At 41.6% G+C, this 11,176-nt stretch overlaps 1 long non-coding RNA gene across 1 annotated transcript; it reads right to left on the bottom strand.

Moving 5' to 3' along the window:
* Positions 1 to 7,759: 7,759 nt before the first annotated feature.
* Positions 7,760 to 10,097, bottom strand: LOC127652478 (uncharacterized). Its single transcript, XR_007971731.1, has 4 exons — positions 9,943 to 10,097; positions 9,622 to 9,788; positions 9,285 to 9,380; positions 7,760 to 8,879 (listed from the first exon to the last, which is right to left on the bottom strand). It is a non-coding gene; the product is annotated as an uncharacterized LOC127652478 (long non-coding RNA).
* Between the last annotated feature and the right edge of the window lie 1,079 nt (positions 10,098 to 11,176).

Here is an 11,176-nt window from a genome sequence, read left to right as displayed (position 1 = left end):
AAGGCTCCCAGGCGCTCCTGAGACAACGTACCCAGAGTTCAAGAAGTTAGCTCCGGAGGTGGTAAGACCGCTCCGTCCCCCGGTGGAGGGCCGGGAGGAGAATCTTGTGTTTTTTCATTTGCCCCCAAATTCTCAATAAAAGAGCTATTTCCTTTGTCTCTGGGTCATGTGGCCCGCAAATGCCGTTCTCACGGCACAGTCCCGGCGTTCAGGCCTCAACAGTCCCGGCTCCCTGGACGCGGTGCCCCCGCCCTCAGCCCCACGACTGTTCCCCCGGCCGGCCGGTTCAGACGAGTCCAGAGGACGCCAGCATCAGACCTCCTCCTCAGTCACGAACCCGCCCCCCACCGGGCGCTACGTTGCTTCCTGACGCCGTGTTACCTGTTCCGCACCGCTGCGAAGCCCCGCCGGGTACATAGAAAATACTCGTCCCCTTGGTGCCCCTAGCACGGAGCTTAGAGGCGTGGCTTTCACTGCCCAACCCGTCGCGCTGGCTGCACCGGACCATTCGACTAGGTTACGCAATTCAGTTTGCCAGGTCTCCGCCCCCCTTCGTGGCCGTTAATTTTTCCGCAGTGCATGACAAACATGCTCAGTCCCTGCGTGAAGAAATCGCCTCCCTTTTAATCAAGGACGCGATAGAGCCTGTCCCTCCAACCGAAACGAAGCTCTTACTCTTACAGCTCTTACTTCGTTGTACCCAAGAAAGGCGGCAGCTTACGACCGATCTTGGACCTGCAAGTTTTCAATCGGACCTTGTCCAAACAAATTCTATCTGGCGTCCGGCATCTAAATTGGTTCGCAGTGGTAGACCTGAAGGACGCGTACTTCCACGTCTCGATTCTCCCTCGACATCGACCCTTCCTGTGGTTCGCGTTCGACGGCCAGGCGTATCAGTACAAAGTCCTCCCCTTCGGCCTGTCTCTGTCCCCTCGCATCTTCACGAAAGTCGGAGAGGCGGCTCTTGCCCCGCTCCGAGGAGCTTACTCAATTACCTCGACGACTGGCTCATTCTGGCCCCCTCGCGAGAGTTACTATGCGCGCACAGAGACCAGGTGCTCAAGCACCTCAGCCGTTTGGGTTTCAGGTCAACTGGGAGAAGAGCAAGCTCACCCCGGTCCAGAGCATCTCTTTTCTCGGTTTGGAGTTAGACTCAGTCTCAATGACAGCACGTCTCTCCAACGAGCGTGCTCAGTCAGTGCTGAAATTCCTCGCTTCCTTCAAGCCAGGCACCGTGGTCACTCTAAAACATTTCCAACAGCTCCTGGGGCATATGGCATCCTCCGCGGCGGCTGCGCCGCTGGGCCGGTGGAACCGAGGGCTGCTGCGCTGGCACATCAACTGCCTAGAGCTGCTGGCTGTTTTTCTTGCCCTGAAGAGGTTTCTCCCGTTAATTCGGGGCACGCACATCCTAGTCAGGACAGACAACACCACGGTGGTAGCCTACATAAACCGCCAAGGTGGAGTACGCTCCCTCCACATGTCACAGCTCGCCCGTCGTCTCCTCCTTTGGAGCCAGCAGCGACTCAAGTCACTGTGCGCCACTCACATCCCCGGCAACCTCAATGCGGTAGCGGACGCGCTGTCAAGACGGAGCTTGCCCGGCGGAGAGTGGAGGCTCCACCCCCAGTCGGTTCAGCTGATTTGGGACAGGTTCGGCAAGGCCCAGGTAGACCTGTTTGCCTCCCAGGAAACCTCCCACTGCCCGCTCTGGTATGCCCTGACAGAGGCTCCCCTCGGGGCAGATGCTCTGGCGCACAGCTGGCCCGCGGGGCTGCGCAAGTACGCATTTCCCCCAGTGAGCCTTCTCTCTCTCAAGACCGCCCTGCTGATCGCGCTCGCCTCCATCAAGAGGGTTGGGGACCTGCAAGTGTTCTCTGTTAGCGACACTTGCCTGGAGTTCGATCCGGCAGACACTTACGTGATCCTAAGACCGCGACCGGGCTATGTGCCCAAGGTTCCTACCACACCCTTCAGGGATCAGGTAGTGAACCTGCAAGTGCTGCCCCAGGAGGAGGCAGACCCAGCCCTTTCGTTGCTGTGTCCAGTATGTGCTTTGCGTATCTATCTGGACTGCACACAGAGCACTAGACACTCTGAGCAGCTCTTTGTCTGCTTCGGGGGACAGCGGAAAGGGAACGCTGTCTCCAAACAGAGGTTCGCCCACTGGGTTGTCGACGCCATTTCATTGGCTTATCACACCCAGGCCGTGCCCCCCCCCCCTTGCGGGTTCGAGCTCACTCCACCAGGGGTGTTGCGTCCTCGTGGGCACTGGCCAGGGGCACCGCCCTAGCAGACATCTGTAGAGCAGTGGGCTGGGCAACACCTAACACTTTTTCAAGATTCTGCAATCTCCGAGTTGAGTCAGTATCGTCCCGTGTTTTCTCATGTCTGAGCCTGTAGAACTCGGTAGCACGCTGACGATCTGACTGGGTGAATCGCTTGCGCCTAGCGCCCTTTCCCTCATTCCCAGGAGATCCCATCTTCGGGTCGCTGGTTGACTCCTCCCTAGCCCTCGTGGGTCCGCAGTTCAGCGGAGGAACTCGCCGACCCAAGCCACTGCGGGTACCTCAAGTTACCCTGTACTGGTATAGGTGCTCCACAGGTAAGGCCTCCTGTTCGGACTCCCCCTGTGTGTAATGCCATGGTACTGTCCCCTCACGAGCAGACCCCCGTGTCTCCCTTAGGCAGTTACAGCTGCCTCGGTCGCCGTGCTGTTCGCTACCCCCCCTACGAGGTTGGGTCTACCACCGCACCAACTTTTCCACATAGGTCCTAAGTTAGGCCATCTGATGTATTTGCCACTTTTTGCCTCCCCTGCCGGGTAGGTGTGGCCTCCGCAGGGTCTTCTCCGCCCTGAAAGAAGGGCTAAGACCCCCTTCCCTCAACCCGTGTAAGGGCCCCGGCCGTAGTTGCTCTATGCGAGAAACATAGAGAGAAAAGAGGCCCAGCCAGGCTGGCCCGTTCCCATGTTGGCGGCCATCACCTTGTTCCCCCCTCCAGGGTAACGCTAAGGAGTCTGTTGCTTGAATGGGGCATTGGGGAAGGGTACGTGCAGCCTGATACAGTTGGTCGTCCTGCACGTAAGAATACCTGCTCGCTCCTGTATCAGCAGTTCATGTACACGGCTCATCGCATGGCACTTTATAAGTGGACCCCTAGTGTCGCTTCTCTGACACAACGTGGAGAGTGCTACAGAAGGGGAACATCTAGGTTACGTATGTAACCTCCGTTCCCTGATGGAGGGAACGAGACGTTGTGTCTCCCCCGCCACGTCGCTGAGCCGAGCCACTGTTGTGGCCAGACCATTTCCAGCTCCTCAGAAAAATCCTGAATGAACTCCCGTATTTGCGCTGCTTAAATACCCGTATGTCCGGGGGCGGGACATGCAAATACTGACTGTCAACTCTCATTGGCCTTTTTTGCATAGATCAGAGGTGGATATCGGCACTCAAGAGAGACCCCTAGTGTCGTTTCTCTGACACAACGTGGAGAGAGCGACAGAAGGGGAACAATTTAATATTCAAGTTTTGGGGGCTCTTATTTTGGAAGACAACATCAGAATGTCCTGAAACATTGTAGTTCACACCTTGAGAAGGTGTCCTCCCCACCTGAGGTGAAATTGGTCTGTGGAAGCTAGGACTTTAATTTTTATGATTTTCTGAATGTGTAAACAAAACATCTAATATTTAAGATTTGGGGGGCTCTTATTTTGGAATTCAACATCAGAATGTCCTGAAACATTGTAGTTGACACCTTGAGGTCGTGTCCTCCCCATCTGAGGTGAAATTGGTCTGTGGAAGCTAGGACTTTTATTTTTATGATTTTCTGAATCGATGGACAAAAAAGGTAATATATGAGTTTTGGGGGGGCTCTTATTTTGGAAGAAAACATCAGAATGTCCTGAAACATTGTAGTTAAAACCTTGAGAAGGTGTCCTCCCCACCTGAGGTGAAATTGGTCTGTGGATGCTAGGACTTTTATTTTTATGATTTCCTGAATGTTTAAACAAAACATCTAATATTTAAGATTTGGGGGGCTCTTATTTTGGAAGACAACATCAGAATGTCCTGAAACATTGTAGTTCACACCTTGAGAAGGTGTCCTCCCCACCTGAGGTGAAATTGGTCTGTGGAAGCTAGGACTTTTATTTTTATGATTTTCTGAATGTGTAAACAAAACATCTAATATTCGAGTTTTGGGGGGATCTTATTTTGGAATACAACATCAGAATGTCCTGAAACATTGTAGTTGGCACCTTGAGAAGGTGTCCTCTCCACCTGAGGTGAAATTGGTCTGTGGAAGCTAGGACTTTTATTTTTATGATTTTCTGAATGTGTACACAAAACATCTAATATTCTAGTTTTGGGGGGGCTCTTATTTTGGAAGACAACATCAGAATGTCCTGAAACATTGTAGTTCACACCTTGAGAAGGTGTCCTCCCCACCTGAGGGGAAACTGGTCTGTGGAAGCTAGGACTTTTATTTTTATGATTTTCTGAATGTGTACACAAAACATCTAATATTCTAGTTTTGGGGGGGGCTCTTATTTTGGAAGGCAACATCAGAATGTCCTGAAACATTGTAGTTCACACCTTGAGAAGGTGTCTACGGAAGCGTATTGCATTCACTTGAGAAAAAAAATCTACTCTGTTTTTCTGAATTAACGAGTTAATTATCTCAGAATTACGAGATAATTTTTCATGGAAAAAAGTTTTTGCTCTGTTTTTCTGAATTAACGACTTAATTATCTCAGAATTACGAGATAATTTTTCATGGAAAAAAAAGTTTTTGCTCTGTTTTTCTGAATTAACAAGTTAATTATCTCAGAATTATGAGATAATTTTTCATTAAAAAAAATATTTTGTTCTGTTTTTCTGAATTAATGAGATCCCTCAAAATCCTGCCTTTGCTATTTATTTATTTTTTTAAGTCTGAGTTCTGCATGCACAGATGGCCCTACAAACGACAAGGTCATCTTTATGGACAGGCCATTATTCTACACATACATGAATGGGCCTTTCATGCTCTGCACTCTATGCACTCTCAGATCCTCTGTAATGTTCTGTTTATTTCACTTCAGTGGCCGTCAATGTTTGATCGCACCACAGTCTGAACCATGAATCAACACTTTTAGTCTAATAAGAACTGGTGTATATAGATAAGTGAGATTTTGGTCCATGGAGGGAATTCATAAATATTTTTTCTCAGATTCCATGTTTTAAATATTAAATTATTATATACATTATTAATTAATTTGAATTATACCATTTATAATAAGAGTTTTAATAGAAGGAAAATCTAAATATTTATTTTTCAACAGACCATTACTGATAAATTTAAATTTTCACGATTATCTTGATCAAATAAAGTTCAGGTTCTCACAGCACAATCCAAAAACACAATATTGGAGTTAATAATTAAAAAATTAAAAATAAATTGCACAGTAGGGCTGAGTATTGATACAGATTTCCAGATTTGATTCCGATTCACAAGCTTTTGTTTCCTATTTGATATAGATTAATTTGGGTGTATTTCAGTATAATGACCCTTTTGCTTGCAGATGAAAGAAAATCTCTCTCAGCTAATGCTGTTAATTATACAGGGGAACTTCTAGCCAGGTACACTATGAAAATAATAATTTGAATAATTGTATTTTATTAGTTTATCATTTTGGTCACATTTTAGCTTTTAAAAATGAACAAATCACTGTATTCAATTAATAAATATGATGATAGAGCTGTTCAGCTGTGATGTCAATTTGTAGGCAAACCAAGAAGACTTTTTTCTCTCATAGGTTCAAAAACCCCTTAGGGAAATCCAGAGGCAACCCATGGTGAATAAGGTCTGTGGTAAACATTACATGAAGATATGTGGACTTTTTGTTGTACAACATAAATTACACACAGTCATGCTTCAAATGTTATTTTGATGCCGTTGTGTTAAAAAAAATATATATAAGTATGTGATTCAATACAACTTAAAAATTCACATTAGAATTTTTTCACGTTTGAGTATAATTGGTTGTAGAACAAAACGTACATGTATCCTCAAGTATTGTTTACCACAGACCTTATTTGTCTCATAAGTTCAAAAACCCCATTATGAAAATCCCTAGGGAACCCATGATGAATTCTCTTTTGGGTTTCTGGACTGCAAGCTGAACAGATCTATATATTGCGATTGATTTGTTGAACATGTGTTAAAAATAAGTACTAAGTTTTTAAGAAAGACGACATTTCTCTAAATAGTGACTGTAAATAAGCAGATGTTAATGAGAGAAACTCCAATGGCTTTATCTCATCTGTCCTTCGTGTGATTAGAATGAAATGTTTTATATTTGTTGTTTTTGATTAACAACTGACTGTATATAATAGAAAGATAAATTATTCAATAACAGAGGGGTCACATGGATCTCGTCTTTGGACATTCACACATTACACGGAACAACTTTTAACATGCAGTGAAAGGATCTCACTGCAGAGTACTATACTATACAATCACTGGTAAGTGAAATCTAAACAATTACCAGTTGGTTGCCAATAGAGGTCGAACGATAGTGGATTTTACCAATACGATAACTAATTTTGGCAGTACCTGCCAATAACTGATTACTCAACCAATAGTTTTTCAAATTGATACTGAATGAAAAAATACATTAAGCAAAATTGTGCTGAACTTTATTTAAAAAATAAACAGTACTGACTGAACCATGAAAAAATATTGTACTTTTAAAAAAAAAAAGTTATTAAATAAATATTAATATATATGAACTATAATATACAATTTTTAAAGTAAGCTGATTTTTTTATTTTTTTTTATTGCTGTGTCTAATTAAAAAAAACTTGAAAACATATTGAGACACCTGCTTTCTGTTAAACTGTATTTGTTGCACTGTGTCTAGCCTTTATTGTGTAAGAATGTGATCGATCTGAAGTCATCATATTACAGTGAGGATACAATTTTTTTTTTTAATTGAAATCAGATGCGTTTCTGAGCAAAAACACAATTATCGAGATATTTACTTTTGTTTAATTACTTTTCAGATATGTTTGTTTACACGTTTCTCTCGACTGCATGAAGATGTTAATTTGCTTTCTCACCTCACTAGCTTTAAATATGCAACTTAGCTGGCCAATGAATGCATAAACATCACCAGGTGGATATAAACTAATGCAAATAGATGTTAACAATCATGACATTTTAACATTTGGGTAGGATTTGCGTGTTTTTTTGTCACATTGTTCTAACAGCTAGCTTTAATGTTAGCGTCCTCTCAATCTTGTCTGCAAAAATACTGCTGTTCACTACTAATGCAGCATCTAGTCAACAAATTAATTACTTTATAATTATATGACAATGTGTACTGTACACTGTAAACCGGAATAAGTTACCAGAACTCAAAAAAATTTAGGCAATCGATTTCCTAATTTTTTTTAAGTTGATTAACTTAAAAGTCAGAATTCTCCAGAACTTAAAAGGTTGGATGACTTGCTACTTGTATCTTTTGATAACAGTTAAATTAAAAGTGCTCATTTAGCTCAACTCAAATATTTGCAGTTAATATGACTTAAAGTTTCGAGTTTTAAAACCACTGGAATAAGTTCACAGAACTTTAAAAAATAAGTACACAACCACACCATTTTATGTTAACCGAACTCAGTGTTTATTAGTTTGTGTTGTCATTGTTTTAAGTACACATTAGTCAAATATGTTGAGGTTTGTTTACTTAAAAACATGTGACTCAAAGCTTAAAATTTTTGAGGCAATTGATTGCCTCAATTACATTGAGTTTAACTAACTAAACATATTTAAAAGTCATGAACGTCTGCTATTGAACAGTATTTTCTTGCCCGCTCCCTTTTAGCACACTGCAATGTTAAAATGAAATAGAAAAATAAATAATAAACATTTATAAATTAAAATAAACAGAACAAAAAAATTATTTTACTTAAATTGCAGAGCTGTAAGAAGTAGATTAACTGATTATTTGCAAACTAATTTTATTCATAAATTTGAGAGATTTTTAAGAAGAAAAACTCAAATGTTCCAAATGTGTTCCTGGTCATTTAAGGCCCTAGGAAATAGATATTTATCACAAATTTCTGATATTGACCATACAACTAATCAGATAGTCAGGAAAATAATCAGAGTAATCAAAAACAATAATAAATAATACCAAAATGAAATAATGTTTCTTTTCAGCTATAAAATAAAAAACACTGTGTGCTTTTGGCTTCCTGGCTAATTCCTGAGTAAGGCAACAGTTTTTTACTTAAAATTCTAAAATGTAAATGTTTTACATTAACCAGTATCAAATGCACAGTGAAATGTGGGTCATCTTGCACAGACCACAATGGTTGAAAAAAACATTAAAACATACAAAACATTAGCGTTACTTTTGCATTATATTAATGAGAACAAAGGCATATTGTGTAGTTTGGGCCTATTGGCTGAACACCTGCAAAGTAGTGCAGTAACTTTTTGAGGCATTATTTAGACAAAAGGAGATAACTTTAAACTAGCCTTTTATAATGCTTTACCCTGCAGCTTTCTTAGATGAGTTTCTACATCATCAAGTCATTCTTGAGGGTCTGCAACCTGGGTGACAGTTTACCACTTTCTAGACCAAGTTAAATATTTTGAGTGAATTCAAAAGTGTTGGTCAGTGCTTTGGGATAGCTGAGGATTAGTGCATAGATCAGTCCAAAGATTACCAGGAAGGCATCTGCAAGTCTGAGGAGGATGACCACGGCATCACTTTCAATGACGACAGAGATTCTCACAGGGTGGTAGTGAACTGGACTTGTGTCATGGTCACTGATGACAGTAAGGAGGCCCACTGCAACACCATCAAGCTCTGGCTCATCAGACTCGGTCTGAATGAATGAAAAAGAGATACTAATCACAAACTAACACATGGAACAGAACAAATGACATAATTTATCTTTCTTTAACCAAGACCCATTGAAATCCAATACCTCTTTTACAAGGGAGACTGGGTCTCATTGTGAGAGGTGAAAAACATAAGATCCATGTTCTGCACACATGAATCAGCCAAATTACCAGAGAATGTAAGTGGTGTGAGAAAGATGAAACCAAGCTAAAGGACATTTACAAGAAAATATTTTACTGAACATTTGTAGTGAGGAGAAAGAAAACAGACCATACACGAAAACTGTATGGGTAGACTGAAGAAATGCAAGTCCTAAAACATGTTAGTATTTTGATGAACCGTTTTCATAATACACAGTAGAATCTGTTAGTGACTTAAGGAGACTCACTATGCAGGTTCTGAAAAATCCAGAAACGTCCTCGTGCAGATACACAGGAAGGGCATGAAGAACGGTATTGCACTTGGTTTGGATGTCATGGATTTCCTATTCAGATAAAAACAGAACTGTATATACTCAAAAGTTTACTAAACAAAGCTGCTTTTAAATTTTAAACAGTCCAATCAGAACATATGTCCACAAATAACCTGTTCACATCTTTAATGCAATCAGACAAATGGCAAACACAAAGTGGACTAATTGCAAAATTCACAAAGCTCATTTGAATCATTGAACCTGTTCAATGTTCCACTGGTTCAACCTATGAAATGTGTAATAATCTATTTACCTGTTCATCGTGGATTTTTAAAATTTCAGCCGAGCATCTGCTGTCTTCCCAATTTTTGATATCTTCTCTCTGAATAAGGTCATCAGTCGAGGGAGATGGAGGTCAAGCTCAGCATTAAATGGTCTGGGCAGGTTCTGATTCGTAATCCGCTGGAACTATGCATAAAACTATATTGAAATAACAGCAGGAGGAGAATACATCAACAACACTTAAAAAAACAGTTCAATTTGAAGAATCTAGCACACATTTATAAAGCAGAAAATAGTGTCCAAATGAGTATCACAATATTCACTTTAAAAAGAGAGAGCTGATCCATATTACCTCGGACTCTATTTTGAGAGCAGGCCAGAGGTCCATGAGCTCGTTCACTGGTGGGCAGAACATTACTATGGTCTGTTGGCATAGGGGAAACGTGGTCTCCACCAACTTTCTAATAAGGGGCAGGTCCTTCTCAGTCTTCTTGACTTCAACAATTGTCTGCCTCAACTGCTCAAGGCTTGAAGGATCCTTTCCTTGGGGAAAGTTGGGTAGGAAGTTTACTTCTGCTCGCTTGGGTCTTTTAATGTTGGAATGTGAAGGTTCATTTTCAGAATTACTTCTACTTCTTTTTCCAGCATTAACAGCGGTTAATTCTGGAGGTGAAAGAAGCTGCGCACAAATTACACTTCCAGATCATTTTGGAACCAGCAACCTAAAAGGCAGAACACATTCATGAATTGTTGACTTGAATACAGCAAAAAAGCTTTATATATAGAGAGAACGCGGACATGCAATGTAGGAATTCATTTTGAGCTTAAAGAGGCCCTATTATGCTCGTTCATGCTCTTTTAATATGATATTGGACCTAAGCGGAACACTATTGAAAGTTTCCATCAACAAAACACTAACTATCGCATATATAGTGCTTCTACCACTGATCTATATATACAGGTGAAACTCGAAAAATTAGAATATCATGCAAAAGTTCATTAATTTCAGTAATTCAACTTAAAAGGTGAAACTAATATATTATATAGACATTACAAGCAAAGTAAGATATTTCAAGCCTTTATTTGATATAATTTTGATGATTATGACTTACAGCTTATGAAAACCCCAAATTCAGAATCTCAGAAAATTAGAATATTACATGAAATCAATCAAAAAAAAAGGATTTTAAATACAGAAATGTCGGCCCTCTGAAAAGTATAATCATGCATATGTACTCAGTACTTGGTTTGGGCCCCTTTTGCATTAATTACTGCCTCAATGCGGCGTGGCATGGATGCTATCAGCCTGTGGCACTGCTGAGGTGTTATGGAAGAACAAGATGCTTCAATAGCGGCCTTCAGCTCTTCTGCATTGTTTGGTCTCATGCCTCTCATCTTTCTCTTAGCAATGCCCCATAGATTCTCTATGGGGTTCAGGTCAGGAGAGTTTGCTGGCCAATCAAGCACAGTAATACCATGGTCATTGAACCAGGTTTTGGTACTTTTGGCAGTGTGGGCAGGTGCCAAGTCCTGCTGGAAAATGAAGTCAGCATCTCCATAAAGCTTGTCTGCTGAAGGAAGCATGA

Source organism: Xyrauchen texanus, chromosome 2 (assembly GCF_025860055.1).
Source record: "Xyrauchen texanus isolate HMW12.3.18 chromosome 2, RBS_HiC_50CHRs, whole genome shotgun sequence".
Classification (NCBI taxonomy): domain Eukaryota; kingdom Metazoa; phylum Chordata; class Actinopteri; order Cypriniformes; family Catostomidae; genus Xyrauchen; species Xyrauchen texanus.
Note: the sequence above shows the minus strand (reverse complement) of the source record. Positions and strands in the feature narration are given on the sequence as shown.